The sequence below is a fragment of the Tursiops truncatus genome, chromosome 17, assembly GCF_011762595.2.
Source record: "Tursiops truncatus isolate mTurTru1 chromosome 17, mTurTru1.mat.Y, whole genome shotgun sequence".
NCBI classification, from domain to species: Eukaryota; Metazoa; Chordata; class Mammalia; order Artiodactyla; family Delphinidae; genus Tursiops; species Tursiops truncatus.
The window spans coordinates 5909120-5931525 of record NC_047050.1 but is presented as its reverse complement, the minus strand read 5'-3'; the positions used below and the strand labels follow the sequence as shown (position 1 = coordinate 5931525).

General features: G+C 39.9%; 1 long non-coding RNA gene across 1 annotated transcript in view; it reads left to right on the top strand.

The window, feature by feature from the left end:
• The window catches only part of LOC141276889 (uncharacterized), a 160004-nt gene that overhangs the window by 5123 nt on the left and 132475 nt on the right, over positions 1–22406 (top strand). The window contains exon 2 of the long non-coding RNA XR_012327156.1: positions 6718–6868. This is a non-coding gene — a long non-coding RNA (uncharacterized lncRNA). The remainder of the gene's footprint in view (positions 1–6717; positions 6869–22406) is intronic.

Genomic DNA, 22406 nt, shown 5'->3' with positions numbered 1-22406 from the left:
AGTCCCCAGAGTCATTTTTAATTCCTCTTTTTCCTTTAACCTCACAGTTTATTGTTTACCAAATCTTTTGATTTCTCCTCCAAAATATCTCTTCTTCACCCTCATTGGACTGACATGGTACAAATTCTTTTTCTTTTAATTGAAATAAAATTGTAATAGATTTAAAGTGTACAGTGTGATGATTTGATACATGTAAATCTTGTGAAAGGATTCCCCCCATCTGGTTACTTAACATACCCATCACCTCACATATTTCCTTTTATTCTGGTGAGAACAGTTAACTTCTACTCTCTTAGAGTAGAACTTCAAGTCTCAAATTTCAATTATGCAACACAGTCAACTACAGTCATCATATTTTACATTAGCTCCTCAGACCTTATCTTATAATTGAAAGTCTGCAAGTAGACCTCTTTCCGGGAAAAGACTGGGAGATGGGCATTTCTGTATGCTCCCTCTGCACTGAGCCCTGTGGTGACAGCCAGTTAGGAGCTGTTCCTTTGTTTGCTACGGTCTGATAGGTCCTACAAATGCAAGCCCCACTGGTCCCCAGAGCCAGACAATCAAGGGGTGCATCTCCTGGGTTGCATCTGCAAAAGCCAGGCGTCAGATGTGCGTACAGGCTCCTTCCAGGGAGAAAACTGTGACTTGGAGGCAGACCTAGGGAGTTGGTGGAGATGCCCCTACCAGACTCCCCAGTCTCCATGGGGGGCAGCAGGTGGCCCCTAGGCATGTGCTAAATTAGGGGCCTGACCCTCAGGCTGCAGATTTTAAGGAATGCAAAGAGACCTCTTTTAGGTAAAAACGAGGAGGTGGGCATTTCTGTCTGCTGCTTCCGCACTTAGCACTGGGGGGCAGCCATGAGGTGTCCTCACAAACCCATTAACAACTCTTTCTTTCTTTGCGTTACCTTTGTACCATAAGCCCTGTTGGCTTTTAGAGCTAGGTGTTTTGGGGGCCCATCCCTTAGGTGGACGTTTTAAAAGCTAGGGCACTAGATGTTGGGTCGAAACCCCTTGCTCCCCAGGGAGAAGCTGGGAGTTGTGAGTTCCCTCCTGACTGTATGTCACTGCACCGGAGGTGGGGTTTCTGATGAAAGTTTCAACCTTTCCTACCCGTTTTGATGTGGATTTTTTTCTCATTTGCCTGATGTGGAGGAGTTGTCCAGCTAGTTTTTGCATTTCTTTCAGAGGGAATTGTTCTGTGTGGAGCTGCAGATTAGAGGTGTCCATGGGAGGAGGTGAATTCAGGAATCTCCTATGTTGCCGTCTTGGACCGGAACTCTCCGTCGGTTTACTTGTAGAATTTCCCTTTCTCTCTGAAATTCCTCACCTCTTCACCCATCAGATCCCTCTTTTCCTATAGATTCTTTAGCATATTTCTTTTATTTATTTAAGAATCCCTGACTGCTGATTCTAACATCTGGTCATTGCAGGGCCTGTTTATAATAACTGCTTTTTAACTTTTTAGAGATTGCGGGTCACATTTTCTTGCTTCTTTGCATAGCTAATATTTTTTATTTGTATATTGAGTATTGTAAAGGCTACATTATAGGAGCTCTGAATTCTTTCATCTTTCTCTGAAAAGTGTTGTTTTTTTGTTGTAGGCAGTAAGTCCTAAGACATAGCCATTAGTTTTAAATGTGGCCCTTTATTGTATGGTGACTCTTCTGGTACTCAATGGAAAACCCGAAGTATTTACCAGTTCCCTCTCATTTGGCATGACTTGAACTCCAAACGCTGCCTCTCAAGAAGAGAAAGATGCTGAAATCTCTGCCCAGGTCGTTTAGGCTCTACCTTCTGCTGCTTTCTGCTCTGTTGCTTGGACTCTCAGCTTAGGTCTGCACAGTTAAGGAGCTAGTCAAGGATTTGAGAGGAGTTTTGCACAGATTTGGGGACGCCTTCCTTTGGCTGCCTCGTTGCTAGGATTCCTCCTCTTAATTCCCAGCCCCGAACTCTGACCTCTGAATCCTTGGCCGGATGAACCTGTCCCTTTCTACTTGAGCTCCATTTCCTGTGTGCAGCACAGTTAGTGGAGCCGTTAGATGAGAAGTCAGTAAATTTAGATCAACCCAGCCTGCTTCCCCTCTTTTAAGGCTGAGATCGCCTGTGACATCTGCCTGTCTTTGGTCATGCTTGTGTCCAGAAATTCTAACTATTATTAGGAGGAGATCAGTCTGATACAACCTATTCTGTCACTGCTGGAAATGGAACCTCAGTTTGCTAATATTGTTTGGAAGTTTGCATTTATGTTCATGAATGATATTAGCCTATAATTTTTCTTTCTTGTAACGTCCTTGTTAAGTTTGGGGATCAAATTTATTCTGACCTCACTGAGTGTATGGAGAAGTATTCCCACTTTTTTTAATTCCATGGAGGAGTTTCTCTTACGTTGGTGGTTTTTTCTTCTCTAAATTTGAGTAGAACTTATTAGTTAAGGCATTTGGGGTTAGACTTTTCTTTATGGAAAGTTTTCAAATTACGGATCACAGAGCTGTCTTCCCAGTCCTGGGCCTCAGTTTCCCTTCCTCTGTAGACAGGTACCATGAGATCCTCCGGACTTGTCTCTCTGGATCTCTCACCATCTACAGAGTTGTGAATTCACTTCCTGGACTTACTCTTAGTCCAGGATCCAATCTTTTCAACTAAATGTATTCAGGAAGCCTTCAACTCTGTAGAAACATAAAAAGATTTTTTCTAAACGCCACAATGACTTTATGCAAAGCAGATGCTGCCAGCCTCTTTGACTTAACCTCACCCTCCGCTCTCCTCAAGAATGTCAGGAAGGTGCACATCGAAGCTCTAAGTGTATGTCCATTGTGTTTCCTTCGGTTCATTGTAAAGGCCTCTATTTTTCTGTCGTTCGATTTGCTTCTCTTTTCTGTTCCCAGAGTTGAGCATCTTCTAAAAAGTATCTCCAAAAAGCATGACTGGACATTTATATGTTCCGGAATCTAAATGTTTGTGGTTGACCTAAGAGAATACAGAAGTAAAGTCACCTCTACGGGTTTTGCTGATGGGAGATTTTGGGTTCAGATGGTCCAGGAGCAGCGTGATGACATCACTGATCACCTTGGAGACGACTGTGGTAGATGGGGCTGGTGGCCTGCTGATAATAACTACCGATCATATCATTGCTTCTCCTCTGCTTTTTATGTTTATATGTATAATTGATGCTTGAACAACATGGGGGCTAGGGGCGCCGACCCTCCGCATAGTCGAAAACCTGCCAGAAGTTTACAGTCAGCTCTCTGTATCTGTGGTTCTGAATCTGAGCACCAACCGTAGATTGTGTAGTACTGTAGTACATATTTGCTGAAAAAAATGCACGTCCAAGTTCAGTCCTGGGCAGTTCAAGCTGTGTTGTTCAACGGTCAGCTGTATTCTCTTTATCTACCAGCTGTTTCTTTTTTCCCCCAGCTGTTCCTTTTACAGACAAATATTAGATCTACCTATAGAAGTAACAACCTTTTATTTTATTATAATCTTGAGTATTAGATAATCTAAGTTCTTATGACTATATGTAAGATAAAATACCCATCGATACGGGGGTTCTTCTATATGTACAATTAGCATATGTGTACGCATCAGTCAGGAAAGGCACTGCTCGGGTGACAACGTGTCCACACGTCTCAGTGATGCTTACAGACCACGGGGTGACAATGAGTCAATGGGGACGGTCTCTGTCTCATGATAGCTTCGCTCAGAGACCCAGACTGATGCCACCGCCACCCTCTGGGACAGTCTCTGCTGTCACACAGGGGGAAGGACATTTGGAAAATCATGCTCAGGTCTTAAAGCTTTTGACTGGACCTGGCACGTGATGCTCCCATTCATGTGTCCTTGGCCAGAGCGAATCCGGAGGCCCTGCCTGACTGTCCAGGACTTGGGGGATGCAGGAGAGCTGGAGCTGTGATCACACGAATGACTATTTCAGTGTGATTCACAAGTTAAGAGCAGGGGAGCACCCAAGGCTTTCCTGCACTGGTTCTAAAGCACTGGTCCTGGGAGTAAACAGTCCCTTTCATCTCATTCTGAAATTGTAACAGAGATACAGTACAGTGGACTAGTAAGTGTAACTAAGAAAATGCAGTGGTGTAATAATCACTACACGATTCCCCGAAAGCTGTTCTTTTTATGTCTAAAGCCACCGAGGTCTTCCCTCTGTCATCGCAGTGAGAGAACTTAGACCTGTTCTCAGATAGTGGCTTCAGAATTATGTGAACAGAGCATCACTCATGCACGGGCTCTGCTCTTCACAGGCATCTCCCCCTTCATGCTTCCTTCCCGGTTCTCAGCTCTGTGATACGTTACTGCCTTTGTTAGTGAAGTATTTAGACAGGGAAACATCACCAGGTAGAGCAAGGATAAAACCAGAGAGTAACAGCCACCGAAATTGCAGCAGTGAAGTGCTGTTCACCTGTGCCTAAAAATAGCGCAGTGGAGTAAATGCACGGAAGTTAGCAGCTCTGCGGAGGCTAGCCGGGGAACGCTCAGCAAAGGACGAGATTCCAGTACGACCTGACGACACATCCAGGAGGACGAGGTGCAGGCCTGAGACCTTGGCCTTGTCTAGGGGTGGTCGTCGCTCCTGTTGACCAGTCTTGAGCACTGCGTCAGCCCACATGCAGCCTACCTACAGCAGAACCTCCTCCGTGGGCCCTCGGGAGGCCACACAGGTTTGAGGTACTGACACCTCTGAACTCTTGGGCAACAGCACAAGCTCTGGGGTGGCCAGAGGCCCTGCACCTCTGTCAGCCAGCTACGCACATGTCACTACTTGCTGTGCTTACCTTGCTGGGAAACACTGACCTATAGCTCTGCTTTTGTCACTTTTCAACCACTGCTGTAGTGTTGACTCAGAGACGTTTGAGTTTTATGAATTTATGCAGCCCTCCAGTGAAGGACCGCGGTGCTTCTCCTGGAACACTGGGTTTCTACATTCAGCTGTGCCTTCAGACTCTGGGTCTGTGTCTCGCGGGCTCCTGCCCCCCTCAGCCCCCCTAATCACCCAGGACATAGAATTCAGCTTCTTTACCGTTTTCCGCAAGAGGCCGACCAATCTTCTTTGCTGAAGATTTGGAGGGTCCGGGTCGGGGCTCAGCATCTTAGATCTCTCAAAGCGAACTCTCCTTATTTCGCATGTATTTTCTGTGGTCTCTGTTCTACCGTGCTCCCCTGTCCCCAGGGTGAGGGTGCAATTTCTCCCTCTCCAATTCCCAAATGCAAACTCCCCATCCTTTATCAATCAGAACAAACATTTTAAAAAACAATTCTTGCTGATCAGTCCCTTGCAGTTTATCTGCCATTCCAAGTTATTATCAAGCCACCTCTGTTAAACAAGGTCCCTGACAAGAACTCTGGTGAACCCAGTCAGCTAAATAAGATTCGTGTGTTTTGGATCATTCAGGGATCATTTGAGATGACTTCCTGATTGTTCTTGGCTTTACGAGATGTTTCTTGGCCTGCAAATGAAGTGCTCCTTCCTTAAAAAACACAAAAGCGCAAAAAACACCCCAAAACAAAAAAGCACGTGTAACGTGAAAAATGTCCATCAGAGGGCGCACCAGCCCACAGACTTGAGCTGTAACTTGAGATTCCGGCTCCAGCTTCCTCTCAATCTTTGTCGGACAAAAGAAGGTGGAATTCTCAGGGATACAGGTGTTACATAAGGTATACATTAAGAGAAGGTTAAGTACATTACTGAGGTTATTTTTTATGTAGAACATAAAGTTGAGTTTAGTAAAAGAAAGAGAGAGAATTGCTGATGTGAAATTTGCAGCAGTTGTTTCCAAAGGGCCTGATGCAGGATGCGCAGAGCAGCGGTGCGTGGGCAGGCGAAGGCTATTGGCTCATGCTGTGGCCCCAATTTTGTCTCCATGTATATCATTATTACTGCTACTACTACTACTACAGTTTTGGGCAGAGGAGTTTAATTACCTGCTAGACCATCCAGATGGAAAAATGCGGTGAAGGAATGGAAACAAGGGTCGTAAACTTAGAAGCAAGGCAGACACTTGTGGACCAGTTTAGGCTTAGACATTCACCAGATTGGACTATTTTTTTTTTTTTCTTATTTTTTTAAATTTATTTTTTATTTTTTTGGTACGCGGGCCTCTCACTGTTGTGGCCTCTCCCGTTGCGGAGCACAGGCTCCGTACGTGCAGGCTCAGCGGACATGGCTCGCGGACCCAGCCGCTCCGCGGCATGTGGGGTCCTCCCGGACCGGGACACGAACCTGTGTCCCCTGCATCGACAGGCGGACTCTCAACCACTGCACCACCAGGGAAGCCCCTGGACTATTTTTTAACATTTAACATAAAACATTTTACCACAAGAACAAAGCAGTGTATTAAAACTGACTTCCAGAATTGTGCAAATTATTTTTTAAACACATAATTTCCCCCGCATTTCTTTAACTGTCAATTTGGGGAGAGGGCAAATTTACCCCAGATACCAAAATTTCATTTTAGAACTTAGTTTATACTTATATTACAGAGTGCCCTAAATTGATACCCTTCTCTAAGCCCTGGGTTTATATCTTCCCTTTAAAATGTGTAAGTACCTTTTAATTAAACTGTCATTCTCAAAGATCTTCTGGAGAAACAATTATGAATTAAACACCTATAACTTCATCTTCCTTTCAGTTATAATGTAGCATTTATCATCTAACCCACAGGGGTCTATCAAGTGAGTAAGGCTGAGTCTCTTGTTTCCTCAGAATACCTGACTGCAACACCTGAGGTACCAGCTGCTCTTCTTCTTCATTAATTACTCCTTGTTTGGGAAGATTCTCACACAAAATCATTTTGGAGCCCACGGTCTGACCAGTTTCAAGTGACTGAGATTGCCATGCACTGATACTCTTGAAGGTATTTTTCAAATATATCCTTTCTTCACATTCACTGTGTGTTTAACATTTTCTTGAAATTCACACACCTTTCTCTTGAAGATGCTGGTGTCTCTGAAAAGGTCTGATTGCTTTCTTCATTCTTGAGTGTAAGATGTTTTACTGCACTGTAACAGGAGTATGAAGGGAGGACCTTGTTTTCCTCGGTGGTCCTCCAAGGGTTCACTCGCAGGGTGTTTTCTTTCTTTCTTTTTTCCCCCTTTTTTTCTTATTTATTTATTTAAAAAATTGGAGTAGAGCTGATTTACAGTGCTGTGACAGGGCACTTTCTGAACTGCTGCTGGGGGTGTAGATCAATCGGCTAAGGCCTGGGTGATGCTGAGTCCCATGGACTTTCCATCTTGAAACTGCAATCTTGGTTCACCTCGAGGGAAGGGAGCTTCCTTCTCCACAGCCCCAGCTCCTGGAGGGGGAGTCCAGCTCTAAGTCATCCAGGCTGCTTTTCTCAGCATCCCATCTTCCCCGGAGCACAGAGAGCTGGGGAGCAGCCTGGCCAGGCGCCGTCCCATCCCAGTGGGGGGCACTCAGTGGGCAGCCGTGTACAACAGTGCCGCAGGGCTGCCATGACAAATTACTGCAAATTGAGTGGCTTACGATCACAGAAATGTATTCTCATGGTTCTGGAGCCCAGAAATCAAGGTGTCCCCAGGGTTGTTCCTTCTGGCGGCCCTGAGGGAGAATCCACTCCCCGCCTCTCTCCCAGCCTCCGGCAGTGGCCCTCCGTCCTCTCTGTCCCTTGCCTTGTAGGTGCATTACTCCAGTCCCTGCCTTTGTACTCACATCACCTTCTTCTCTGTGTCCCTGTGTCCTCTCCTTTTCTGTCTCTTCTAAGGATACTCTTACTGGATTGTGGGACCACCTAATCCAGGATGATCTTATCTTGAACCTCACATTTGCAAAGACCTTATTCCAAATAAAGTCACATTCTGAGGTTCAGGGTAGACATGAATTTTGGGGGGACATTATTCAACCCAGTACACCACATATATAATTCTGCCTACCTGGGGCTGACATGCCCTCTCAGAGGCATCTAAACCACTTCGAGGATGATTGCTCTAACAGGCCCACACTTTTTTGCAAATTTGAGGTTATTTAGATTGTGAAATACTTGTTATGGAAATGTTTAAGTTGGAAATCCATTCATGTCACCAAAGAAATTTTATCATTACACTTATCAATGAAAGAAAAGAAAAAGACATTAAAATTGAAAACAGACTTTCATTTATGTTAAAATCTGTGCATAGTTGTAAAGCAATACAAATTTGGTATATTAGTGCAAATATGTTTTTTATCAATGGTGGTCATCAAGAATTAGCTTCAACCATTTTTAAAGGTCTTGATCAGGGATTGCATATAGACATTTCAAGTATTAAGTCCTGTATTAAAAAATTGTATTAGCAGGAAAAAACTTAGAAGTACATTAAATATTTGAAAATACTTTTGGAAGCTTAAATTTAGCATTTAATGTCATTCCAAATACTGTATAGATTTTATAATAATTTTGTACTATAAAGAAGACATCATGATTTTTTTTTTTACCAACTTCCACATAGATGCTTCTAAATCCTCTTTAGTTTGTCTCAGAGCATAGGACAACTTTTTTGCTATGTGAGTCATAACTTGAAAAAGATGTAACACATCGGCTTGAGAACTTTCTATGCATAAGCAAATGCATGTATTTGTTCATGTGTATACATATATAACATACATTTAGCATATATATTTATAAAATTATATTTATGTAAAACCATACGTTAATATATTTTGTATTGTAAACATTTATAAAAGTCTACACGTTTACACAAGTGGAATGATAGAACACATATAATGCAAAAACTGGCCCTTTTTCTTTAAACAGAAAATTTAGTTATCTTTTTTTTAAGTTTATTTTTTATACAGCAGGTTCTTATTAGTCATCCATTTTATACACGTCAGTGTATACATGTCAATCCCAATCTCCCAATTTATCCCACTACCACCCCCGCCACTTCACCCCTTGGTGTCCATACGTTTGTTCTCTACATCTGTGTCTCAATTTCTGCCCTGCAAACCGGTTCATCTGTACCATTTTCTATGTTCCACATATATGCGTTAATATACGATATTTGTTTTTCTCTTTCTGACTTACTTCACTCTGTATGACAGTCTCTAGATGCATCCACGTCTCTACAAGTGACCCAACTGCGTTCCTTTTTATGGCTGAGTAATATTCCATTGTATATATGTACCACGTCTTCTTCTTCTTATTTTTTTTTTTGTGGTACGCGGGCCTCTCACTGTTGTGGCCTCTCCTGCTGCGGAGCACAGGCTCCAGACACGCAGGCTCAGTGGCCATAGCTCATGGGCCCAGCCGCTCCGCAGCATGTGGGATCTTCCCGGACTGGGGCACGAACCAGCATCAGCAGGCGGACTCTCAACCACTGCACCACCAGGGAAGCCCTGTACCACATCTTCTTTATCCATTGGTCTGTTGATGGGCATTTAGGTTACTTCCATGTCCTGGCTATTGTAAATAGTGCTGCAGTGAACATGGGGGTGCATGTCTCTTTTTGAATTATGGTTTTCTCTGGGTATATGCCCAGTAGTGGGATTGCTGGATCATATGGTAATTCTATGTTTAGTTTTTTAAGGAACCTCCATACTGTTCTCCATACTGGCCGTATCAATTTACATTCCCACCAACAGTGCAAGAGGGTTCCCTTTTTTCCACACCCTCTCCAGCATTTGTTGTTTGTAGATTTTCTGATGATGCCCATTCTAACTGGTGTGAGGTGATACCTCACTGTAGTTTTGATTTGCATTTCTCTAATAATTAGTGATGTTGACTAGCTTTTCATGTGCTTCTTGGCCATCTCTATGTCTTCTTTGGAGAAATGTCTATTTAGGTCTTCTGCCCATTTTTGGATTGAGTTGTTTGTTTTTTTAATATTGAGCTGCATGAGCTGTTTATATATTTTGGAGATTAATCTTTTGTCCATTGCTTCATTTGCAAATCTTTTCTCCCATTCTGAGGGTTGTCTTTCGTCTTGTTTATGGTTTCCTTTGCTGTGCAAAAGGTTTGAAATTTCATTAGGGCCCATTTGTTTATTTTTGTTTTTATTTGCATTACTCTAGGAGGTGGATCAAAAAATATCTTGCTGTGATTTATGTCAAAGAGTGGTCTTCCTATGTTTTCCTCTAAGAGTTTTATAGTGCCCGGTCTTACATTTAGGTCTCTAATCCATTTTGAGTTTATTTTTGTGTATGGTGTTAGGGAGTGTTCTAATTTCATTCTTTTACATGTAGCTGTCCAGTTTTCCCAGCACCACTTATTGAAGAGACTGTCTTTTCTCCATTGTATATCCTTGCCTCCTTTGTCATAGATTAGTTGACCATAGGTGCATGGGTTTATCTCTGGGCTTTCTATCTTGTTCCATTAATCTATATTTCTGTTTTTGTGCCAGTACCATATTGTCTTGATGACTGTAGCTTTGTAGTATAGAATGAAGTCAGGGAGTCTGATTCCTCCAGCTCCATTTTTTTCCCTCAAAAATGCTTTGGCTATTCGGGGTCTTTTTTGTCTCCATACAAATTTTAAGATTTTTTGTTCTAGTTCTGTAAAAAATGCCATTGGTAATTTGATAGGGACTGCATTGAATCTGTAGATTGCTTTGGGTAGTATAGTCATTTTCACAATATTGATTCTTCCAATGCAAGAACGTGGTATATCTCTCCACCTGTTGGTATCATCTTTAATTTCTTTCATCAGTGTCATAGTTTTCTGCATACAGGTCTTTTGTCTCCCTAGGTAGGTTTATTCCTAGGTATTTTATTCTTTTTGTTGCAATGTAAATGGGAGTATTTCCTTAATTTCTGTTTCAGATTTTTCATCATCAGTATAGGAATGCAAGAGATTTCTGTGCATTAATTTTGTATCCTGCTACTTTACCAAATTCATTGATTAGCTCTAGTAGTTTTCTGGTGGCATCTTTAGGATTTTCTATGTATAGTATCATGTCATCTGCAAACAGTGACAGTTTTACTTCTTCTTTTCTAATTTTATTCCTTTTATTTCTTTGTCTTCTCTGATTGCCGTGGCTAGGACTTCCAAAACTATGTTGAATAATAGTGGTGAGAGTGGACATCCTTGTCTTGTTCCTGATCTTAGAGGAAATGCTTTCAGTTTTTCACCATTGAGAATGATGTTTGCTGTGGGTTTGTCGTATATGGCCTTTATTATGTTGAGGTAAGTTCCCTCTATGCCCACTTCCTGGAGAGCTTTTATCATAAATGCGTGTTGAATTTTGTGAAAAGCTTTTTCTGCATCTATTGAGATGATCATATGGTTTTTATTCTTCAATTTGTTAATATGGTGTATCACGTTGATTGATTTGCATATATTGAAGAATCCTTGCATCTCTGGGATAAATCCCACTTGATCATGGTGTATGATCCTTTTAATGTGTTGTTGGATTCTGTTTGCTAATATTTTGTTGAGGATTTTTGCATCTATATTCATCAGTGATATTGGTCTGTAATTTTCTTTTTTTGTAGTAACTTTGCCTGGTTTTGGTATCAGGGTGATGGTGGCCTCATAGAATGAGTTTGGGAGTTTTCCTCCTCTGCAGTTTTTTGGAAGAGTTTGAGAAGGATGGGTATTAGCGCTTCTCTAAATGTTTGATAGAATTCACCTGTGAGGCCATCTGGTCCTGGACTTTTGTTTGTTGGAAGATTTTTAATCACAGTTTCAATTTCATTACTTGTGGTTGGTCTGTTCATATTTTCTACTTCTTCCTGGTTCAGGCTTGGAAGGTTATACCTTTCTAAGAATTGGTCCATTTCTTCCAGGTTGTCCATTTTATTGGCATATAGTTGCTTATGGTAATCTCTCATGATCTTTTATATTTCTGCAGCATCAGTTGTTACTTCTTTTTCATTTCTAATTCTATTGATTTGAGTCTCTTCCGTTTTTTTCTTGATGAGTCTGGCTAATGGTTTATCAATTTTGTTTATCTTCTCAAAGAACCAGATTTTAGTTTTATTGATCTTTGCTATAGTTTCCTTCATTTCTTTTTCATTTTTTTCTGATCTGATCTTTATGATTTCTTTCCTTCTGCTAACTTTGGGTTTTGTTTGTTCTTCTTTCTCTAGTTCCTTTAGGTGTAACGTTAGATTGTTTATTTGAGGTTTTTTTTGTTTCTTGAGGTAGGCTTGTATAGCTATAAACTTCCCTCTTAGAACTGCTTTTGCTGCATCCCATAGGTTTTGGATTGTTGTGCTTTCATTGTCATTTGTCTCTAGATATTTTTTATTTCCTCTTTGATTTCTTCAGTGATCTATTGGTTATTTAGTAACGTATTGTTTAGCCTCCATGTGTTTGTGCTTTTTACGTATTTTTCCCTGTAATTGATTTCTAATCTCATAGTGTGTGGTCAGAAATGATGCTTGGTATGATTTCAGTTTTCTTAAATTTACTAAGGCTTGATTTGTGACCCAAGATGTGATCTATCCTGGCGAATGTTCCATGCACACTTGAGAAGAAAGTGTAATCTGCGGTTTTGGATAGAATGTCCTATAAATATCAGTTAAATCTATCTGCTCTATTATGTCATTTAAAGCTTGTGTTTCCTGATTAATTTTCTGTTTAGATGATCTGTCCATTGGTGTAAGTGAGGTGTTAAAGTCCCCCACTATTATTGTGTTACTGTCGATTTCCTCTTTTAGAGCTGTTAGCAGTTGCCTTATGTATTGAGGTGCTCCTATGTTGGGTGCATATATATTTATAATTGTTATATCTTATTCTTGGATTGATCCCTTGATCATTATGTAGGGTCCTTCCTTGTCTCTTTTAACATTCTTTATTTTAAAGTCTATTTTATCTGATATGAGTATTGCTACTCCAGCTTTCTTTTGATTTCCATTTGCATGAAATATCTTTTTCCATCCCCTCACTTTCAGTCTGTATGTGTCCCTAGGTCTGAAGTGAGTCTCTTGTAGACAGCATATACATGGGTCTTGTTTCTGTATCCATTCAGCAAGCCTGTGTCTTTTGGTTGGAGCATTTAATCCATTCACATTTAAGGTAATTATCGATATGTATGTTCCTATTACCATTTTCTTAATTGTTTTGGGTTTGTTTTTGTAGGTCCTGTTCTTCTCTTGTGTTTCCCACTTAGAGAAGTTCCTTTAGCATTTGTTGTAGAGCTGGTTTGGTGGTGCTGAATTCTCTTAGCTTTTGCTTGTCTGTAAAGCTTTTGATTTCTCCATCGAATCTGAATGAGGTCCTTGACGGGTAGAGTAATCTTGGTTGTAGGTTCATCCCTTTCATCACTTTAAGTATATCATGCCACTCCCTTCTGACTTGTAGAGTTTCTGCTGAGAAATCAGCTGTTAACCTTATGGGAGTTCCCTTGTATGTTATTTGTCTTTTTACCCTTGCTGCTTTCAATAATTTTTCTTTATCTTTTATTTTTGCCAGTTTGATTGCTATGTGTCTCGGCGTGTTTCTCCTTGGGTTTATCCTGTATGGGACTCTCTGCGCTTCCTGGACTTGGGTGGCTATTTCCTTTCCCATGTTAGGGAAGTTTTCAACTATAATCTCTTCAAATATTTTCTTGGGTCCTTTCTCTCTCTCTTCTCCTTCTGGGACCCGTATAATGTGCATGTTGTTGCATTTAATGTTGTCCCAGAGGTCTCTTAGGCTGTCTTCATTTACTTTCATTCTTTTTTCTTTTTTCTGTTCCACAGCAGTGAATTCCACCATTCTGTCTTCCAGGTCACTTATCCATTCTTCTGCCTCAGTTATTCTGCTATTGATTCTTTCTAGTGTATTTTTCATTTCAGTTATTGTATTGTTCATCTCTGTTTGTTTGTTCTTTAATTCTTCTAGGTCTTTGTTAAACATTTCTTGCATCTTCTTGATCTTTGCCTCCATTCTTTTTCTGAGGTCCTGGATCATCTTCACTAACATTATTCTGAATTCTTTTTCTGGAAGGTTGCCTATCTCCACTTCATTTGGTTGTTTTTCTGGGATTTTATCTTGTTCCTTCATCTGGTGCATAGCCCTCTGCCTTTTCATCTTGTCTATCTTTCTGTGAATGTGGTTTTTGTTCCACAGGCTGCAGGATTGTAGTTCTTCTTGCTTCTGCTGTCTGCTTTCTGGTGGATGAGGCTATCTAAGAGGATTAATGGGAGGGACTGGTGGTGGGTAGAGCTGGCTGTTGCTCTAGTGGGCAGAGCTCAGTAAAACTTTAGTCCGCTTGTGCGCTGTTGGGTGGGGCTGGTTTCCCTCCCTGTTGGTTGTTTGGCCTGAGGTGACCCAACATTGGAGCCTACCCGGGCTCTTTGGTGGGGCTAATGGCAGACTGTGGGAGGGCGCACGCCAAGGAGTACTTCCCAGAACTCTGGTTCAGTCTCCTATGGGGTCATTGCTCCTTCCCCTGGGTCCCGATGTGCACACTAATTTGTGTGTGCCCTCCAAGAGTGGAGTCTCTGTTTCCCCCAGTCCTGTTGAAGTCTTGCAATCAAATCCCACTAGCCTTCAAAGTCTGATTATCTAGGAATTCCTCCTGCTGTTGCCGGACCTCCAGGTTGGGAAGCCTGATGTGGGGCTCAGAACCGTCACTCCAGTGGGTGGGCTTCTGTGGTATAAATGTTCTCCAGTTTGTGAGTCATCCACCCAGCAGTTATGGTATTTGATTTTATTGTGATTGTGCCCCTCCTACCGTCTCATTGCGGCTTCTCCTTTGTCTTTGCATGTGGGGTATCTTTTTTGTTGAGTTCCTGTGTCTTCCAGTCGATGATCATTCAGCAGTTAGTTGTGGTTCTGGTGTTCTCGAAAGAGGGAGTGAGAGCATGTCCTTCTACTCCTCCATCTTGAACCAATCTCTAGTTATCTTTTCTTATAAGTATGCATAGAACTATGTTATTTTAAAAAATGGCTGCACAATGTTCCATATGTTATAGCTGTATCAATGCCCTATAACTTATTTTGTCAGTCTCCTATTAATAACATTTAGATTGTTTCCAAATTTATTTCATTTTTGCTATCACCAATAATGCTGCAGTGATTATTTGTGTAGAAATATCATTATAAATCCCTAGGAGTAGAATTATGGCATCAAAAGCTATGTGATTTAAATTTTTGATGGGTGCAATCGTCCGCCCTTACCCACAGGGGATACATTCCAAGACCCTCAGAGGATGTCTGAAACCACGGATAGTACCAAACCCCGTATACACTATGCTTTATCTTATACATACGTATTGATGATAAAGTTTAGTTTATAAATTAGGCAGATTAAAGAATTAACAATAACAATATAAAATTATTTTATAACTACTAATAAAATAGAACAATTATAACAGTGCCCTGTATGTAACACAAGTTATGCGAATATGGTCTTTCTCTCTCAAAATACCTGATCGTCCTGTATTCACCCTTCTTCTTGTGATGATGTGAGGTGATAAAATGCCGACATGATGAGATGAACTGAAGTGAGTGACCGTAGGCACAGTGACGTAGCATTGGGCTCCTACCAGCCTTCGGCCAGTGCATCAGAAGGAGAATCATTGAACTGTGATGCTGTTGGTGGTTGGACGTCAGGTGTAGACGATGTTGATTGTTGGGGCTCCTGCATAAGACGGAGCAGCGTGAGATTTCATAATGTTAATCAAAACGGCTTGCAATTTAAAACTGATGAATAGTTTATTTGGTATTTTCGGACTGCAGTTGACCCGGAAAGTGAAGGCACGCGTGAGGGGGGATGGGTGAGCTTTGAAATTACCAGCAAACTTTGGCACCAACGTACACTCTCACAGTTTAAGGGGGAGCCTGTTTTCCCACCCGGTTTCCAACAGTCTTTTTAAAGTGTTGATCTGAGAGATGGAAAGTGCTGTTTCCTTTCTTTCTTTAATTATAGGTGAGAAAATAAAAGGGAGAAATGAGAAATGAGATTGCTCATACTAAATAATTCAGTCAACAGTCACCTGTAGGAGATAACATAAGAACTTCAGAGAGACTTAGCTCTTAATTGTTCCATGAGTCAGTAAAAAAAAAAAAAAAAAAAAAAAGGAAATTATGATAAATACGTTTGATAGGAAAACCAACTTTACTTTCACTTCAAGAGTGTTTTAGCCATTATTGTAATGGACACTGACAGTGAACGTGGCGCCTGTCATGCTGGAAGAGCAAGTTATAGAACTCAGATCACGGGACTGAGAGCTAGGAGACCCGGAGAATAGTTATATATGTAATTGGTCTCATGTCATCATCTTTTGTATAATTAGTAGTGTGATTGGGGCAAATCATTGAACCATTTAGCCCTTCTGTGTCTATTTCCTCGTGTGTGTAAAGAATAAGGTTAGGATCTTGAGACCTTAAAAAATGTGAATTTAGGAATGTCTAAATTGAATAAATATTGCTATTGATGAGGATTTCCAAAATGAGAAATTTTCCTATCCTATTTCTCCAGTAGGTGGTGATATTATAACATTCAAAATAGTTACTGATCTAGTAACTAACTGCAATTCTCCCCTTAGGATTCATTTTAGAAATATATTCTTTGCCATTGTAGTAAAATTTTAGTGTTATATACAAAGAGTACATTTATGAAATGTATTATGTTACATTTAATATAGTTACTTAGGGTATCAATTGATTGTTCATTTGTTCTTTTAATGTCTATAAAATCAGACTCCAAATCTAATTACCTCAGACATGACTTCCAATCTGTTATAGTTTCTTTAATTCAGTCAATTTTATAAATAGTTTCAGTTTTAATTAATCCATTTAATTAGAAGACTAAGAGTGGAAATAGATTGAACTTTGTTTATTTTACTGAAACTGTAAAAATACCGTATAAGAAGTTATTTGAAGGAGAGCCTCAAGTAAGGTCTCTGGATATCTTTTTAGAAAGTCAACATTTACTAATTGTATAATTATACAGAAAATCAAGGACATCAAACCAAAAAGTGAAATTTCACCAGAGTTGCAAGATTTTAGCATAATTAAAAAAAATCAATTTCATACATACATTAATGACATAGAGTTAGAAAATAAAATGTCAACATGTTATGTAATAACAGCAACAATAGCTGTGCATAAATGGATAGTGATTTATCTTTTAACATAAAATATATATTAAAGAAATACAATAAAACCTTATTGGGAAGAATAAAGGAAGACACATAATTACAGGGATTAAATATAGTAAACATGAAAATACTATTCTACGTTAAACATAGATTAAACATAAATATTTGTTAAGAGCCTGTATGGAACATTTTATACAACTTGATAAGTTAACAGTGAAAATCTTTTGGAAAAATCAGCAAGCAAGTACATAAAATATGTTTTTTAAGATCATAATAATAGACTTACTCTGTAAAATTTTAAAACACTTTATGAAACTTTTGTCAAAATTAAATAGTAACTGGAGAATAATGTTAAAAGTGATCTTGGAAATAAAAAAAGATTTAGAAATGATTACGATAAAGCTGTCTTATTCCCCAAATGTGGCATGCTTACAGATCCTTATATCATATAAAAATATCTATGTTAATACAAAACACTTATACAAGAATTGACCCTGCTGAATGCCACTGATAAATAACCAACACTGGTCCTTAATATGTAGGTTAGAAGACCTAGAATCATTGTGTGCTACTTAGAAGAAAATCTTTGAAATTTTGCTTTATCTTTAAAAAAAAAAGATTTAGATTAAGAATTAGAAATCACAGAAAGAATTGTTACACACTGTTTTTTAAGCAAGACGTGTAATCTTACTGTAAAATTTTAAAGTAGGGTGGCAATACTGAGTTGATTTAGGAGGTATTACCTGAAATGAAGGATAGGGGATGAGATAGAGACTGTAAATTTCAATTTTCTTTTCTTACAGAATGAATAAATCCAAACTCTCAAAACCCTTCCTATATGAACACCGGAACCCAATAGACTTGGATAAGTGTATCTGAACTCTCATAATCTGGACTCAGGAACTAAATAGATAAAGATAATAAGGGATACTTACATATTATCACAGATTTGAGCAAAACTGAAAGGAGAAAGGAGCCTAAGAAAACCATACTCTAATTTTGTTAAGTGCAGAGAGGTCTGTGCAGACACAAGAGCGTTCCTCTGTGTCCTGGGCACACAGCTGGACCACTTCTCCCAGCCTGCCCTCAGGTGGGTGTGGCCATGTGGGTGGGAGTCTGTTCAGCCTTTCAAGCCAACTGGTCAAAACCTCCTGTGTGGCCCCTCACACTTTTCCCCCCGCCTCCCCACCAAGTGCAGAGGAAGGAATTGGCCAAGGGCTCCATGGCCTAGGGGATGTGTAGAACCACACATGGAAGGAGGCTGGTCCCTTAGCTGATGCTTCCCTGGAATATTTATATTCAACTTTGCATGAATGAAAAATCTCACAGTCAAAATGAGATTCGGGGATTTGTTTTACGGCAACAGGTGCTACTTTTTCTAACTAATACGTTACTGAATTTTTATTTCTATTTGTTAAATTACATTTTTTCTTAGTTTAAATTAATGTATGATTGATATTTTACATGCTACTTTTTTTGCTTAACATTTCCATGAACTTATTTTCGTATGTAAAGAATGTTGACATGCTAACCATCTTTAACACCATATTCATATTTCATAGTGGTCATATTCTCTTGTATTTACTTATCAAATCTCGACTCTTTGGCATTAAGTTTCCAATTTTTCACCATAAGTTATGTTTCTTAGTACCTCTGTACCAATTATTTTGGGGGCTTTATTCAAAGTGAATTATGTGGTCAAATAAATGAACAGTTGAAAAGGATAAATGCGGTCAATGGCTGTCACGCACTCTGTGAATTCCTAAAAATCACTGCGTTGTGCAAAACTGTGTGATAAAAAACATGACCCACTAAAGAAAAAAATGGTAGGTTGGACTTTATTAAAATTATAAACTTCTGCTCTGTGAAAGACACTGTTGAGAGAATGAAAAGATAAGCCAGATTTCACAAAAATATACAAAGAATTCTTAAAACTCAACAATAAGAAAAGAAGCAACCCAGTTAAAAATGGGCAAAAGATCTGAACAGACACCTCACCAAAGAAGATATACAGATGGCAAATAAGCATATGAAAAGATGCTCAACATCGTATGTTATTAGGGAATTGGAATTAAAACAACAGGATACTACTACATACCAATGAGAATGCCTAAAAGCCAAAACACTGACAGCACCCAATGCTGGCCAGGGTGTGGAGCAACAGGAACTCTCATTTACTCCTGAGGGGAATGCAAAGTGGTATAGCCACTTTGGAAGACAGTCTGGCCGTTTCTTGCAAAATTAAACGTGCTCTTACCATGTGATACAGCAATAGTGCTCCTTGAGTTGAAAACTTAATAGCACTGAAATGAACTGAAAATTTATGTCCACCCACAAAGAAAACCTGCACACAAATACTTATAGCAGCTTTATTCATGATTACCCAAACTTGCAAGCCACCAAAATGTCCTTCAGTAGGTGAATGGATAAACAAACTGTGGTACATTCATGCCATGGAATATCACTCAACAGTAAAATGAAGTGAGCTATCAAGTCACAGAAATACGTGGCAGAATCTTAAATGCTAAGTGAAAGAGTATAATCCGAAAAAGCTACACACTGTATAAATCCAACTATATGGCATTCTGTAAATGGCAAAACTCTGGAGACAGTAAAGACATTAGTGGTTGCTAGGGGCTCGGGGGGAGGCAGGAATGAATAGGTGGAGCTCAGGGGATTTTTAGAGCAATGAAACTATTCTGTATGACACTGGGGGATACATGTCATTATACATCTGTCAAAACCCATAGAATATGCAGCACAAAGAGTGAACTATGGACTTCAGTTAATGTACCAATGCTGGCTCATCAAATGTGACAAGCATACCACACTTATATTAGATGCTAATAATAGGGCAGTCGTGTGTTTGGGAGTCTGTGCTTTTTGCTCAGTTTTTCTGTACACGTAAAATTGCTCTAAAAAATAAAGTCTATTAATTAAAAAAAAGCAAACAAAGCAACAAATAAACACCACAGGGCAAAAATGGGATTAGGGACATGACACTCAAATACTTCATGAATGATATGCATGAATTTGACAGAATAATTTAGAAATAATATTTTTAAAACATTAAGCACAGCTTTAAAAAACACTAAAATTGTCAATGTTGGTGTGACAAAGAAGAAACAGTTGGATGTATTTATTGCCACTCATCTTCATGAGTAATATGTGTACATAACTAGGGATGTGGATGTGTGTGTCTTGTTTACCTGGTACATGGAGTTAACTGGTACATAACTGATGGGAGTATATGTGTTTCATGTTTTCCTACCCAGTTTAGCTGGGTGCAGTATTCCTAGTGCTTCTTACAGACAAAAATCACACATAAGGAAATGGGAAATTTGCATTATACTCAAATTGTTCTCAAATTAAATAACTAATTAATTGTGCTAGAAAAAATTTGATTTTCAAAGCAAGCGTTGTAACAAAAGGGAGTGTAGTATTAGAAGGCTTATAGAGGGACTTCCCTGGTAGTGCAGTGGTTAAGAATCCGCCTGCCAATGCAGGGGACACAGGTTCGAGCCCTGGTCTGGGAAGATCCCACATGCCACGGAGCAACTAAGCCCGTGTGCCACAACTACTGAGCCCACGAGCCACAACTTCTGAAGCCCGCATGCCTAGAGCCCATGCTCCGCAACAAGAGAAGCCACCACAATGAGAAGCCCGCGCACCGCAACGAAGAGTAGCCCCTGCTTGCTGCAACTAGAGAAAGCCCATGTGCAGCAACGAATACCCAATGCAGCCAGAAATAAGTAAATGAATGAATACATTTATTAAAAAAAAAAAAAAGGAAGGCTTATAGAAAACAGCAGTCTGCTGTTCTACTATTTCTACTCCAGAAGTTCGGCCAACAGAGCTGTGACTTTCCGTACTGTTTGTCTGTTTCTTCGGGTAATCAAGTCCATTTTATTAAAAAAAAAAAGCTTAAATTGCTATTTCTTTAGTAGTAATTTTAAAAATTAACTACTGCACAAACTTAAGTTTTGTACACCCCTCACCCCCATGTTCCCCCATGCTTGTGTCAGTAGACGTTGTGTGTTATCATGACTTTGTAAATATTGCTTGACATTAAGTCAAGTGGTTTCCTGTGAATATCTTTCCTTTCCTGCAGAGTTTTTGTCTTTCACATTGACTCTTATTATTTGTATTTATTATGGTTGGTCTCACAGCCGTGTGGTGGTAACTGAAATTGATTTGATTTATATTTCTTTCCTGCCTCCAGTGAAATGTGAGCACTGGCAGTATTTGTGTCAGTTCTGTATATATTCGGAATGTGAAACTTTTATTAGTTATGTTGTCAGTTTGGGAATTTCGTTGCTTTCTTTTGAAAACATTTATCCGTGTCATTTTCCACATCTTTCTATTTTTTTCTGACATATATAGTTTTAGTGTGTGTTTTACACTGTAACTCATTTAGAATGTATTACGGTGTATGATGTGACATTTGGATCTAATTTATTCCTTCTTTGTACGGACATCCAGTACTCCAGACATTTCATTGCCAGTGATTTTTCCCTCATTGGCCTTGCTTTATTTGTTTGTTTTTAGAATTACGTCTAGCTCATTGTTCATGTCATTTGTTCTCTCAAAACCTGCACTATTCTCATAGAATTGATGGTTTGTTAATAATGTCTATACTGGGATTTCTTTCTTCGCAGTTGAACTTTATTTCCTTGAGTATGGTTTTAGTGCTGCTGACTCGGTTTCCCCTAGTATCTCTATTATTTGGTGGTTAGATGACCCCATTCCCCTCCTGCCATCATCTGCTTGTGTCCTCAGCTGGTGGTTCACTTGGTTGTCATATTTTTTTTTAGTATTTATTTATTTATTTGGCTGCATCAGGTCTTAGTTGCAGCATGGGGGAATCCTCATAGTGGCATGTGGGATCCTTCGTTGTGGTGCACGGGCTCTTCGTTGTGGCGCGTGGGCTTCTCTCTAGCTGTGGCTCGAGGGCTCTAGAGTGCTTGGGCTCAGTAGTTGCGGCGCACGGACTTAGTTGCTCCACAGCATGTGGGATCTTACTTCCCCGATCACTGATCAAACCAGAGTCCCCTGCATTGGAAGGTGGATTCTTAACCACTGGGCCACCAGGGAAGTCCTGCTCAGGTGTATCTTAAGCACTACAGTTGTCCCCCCTTATCTGCAGTTTCGTTTTCTGTAGTTTTAGTTGCACATGATCAACCGTGATCCAAAAATATTAACTGGGAAACTCCAGATATAAACAATTCATAAGTTTGAAATCACATGCCATTCTGAGTAGCCAGATGAAATTTCGTGCTGCTGGGGATGTGTGTCATCCCTTTGTCGGTGTATCCCACCCGCAAGTCACTTAGAGGCTGTCTGGGTTATCAGATCAGCAGTCGTGGTATCTCAGTGCTTGTGTTCAAGTGACCCTGATTTTACTTAATAATGGCCCCAAAGTGCAA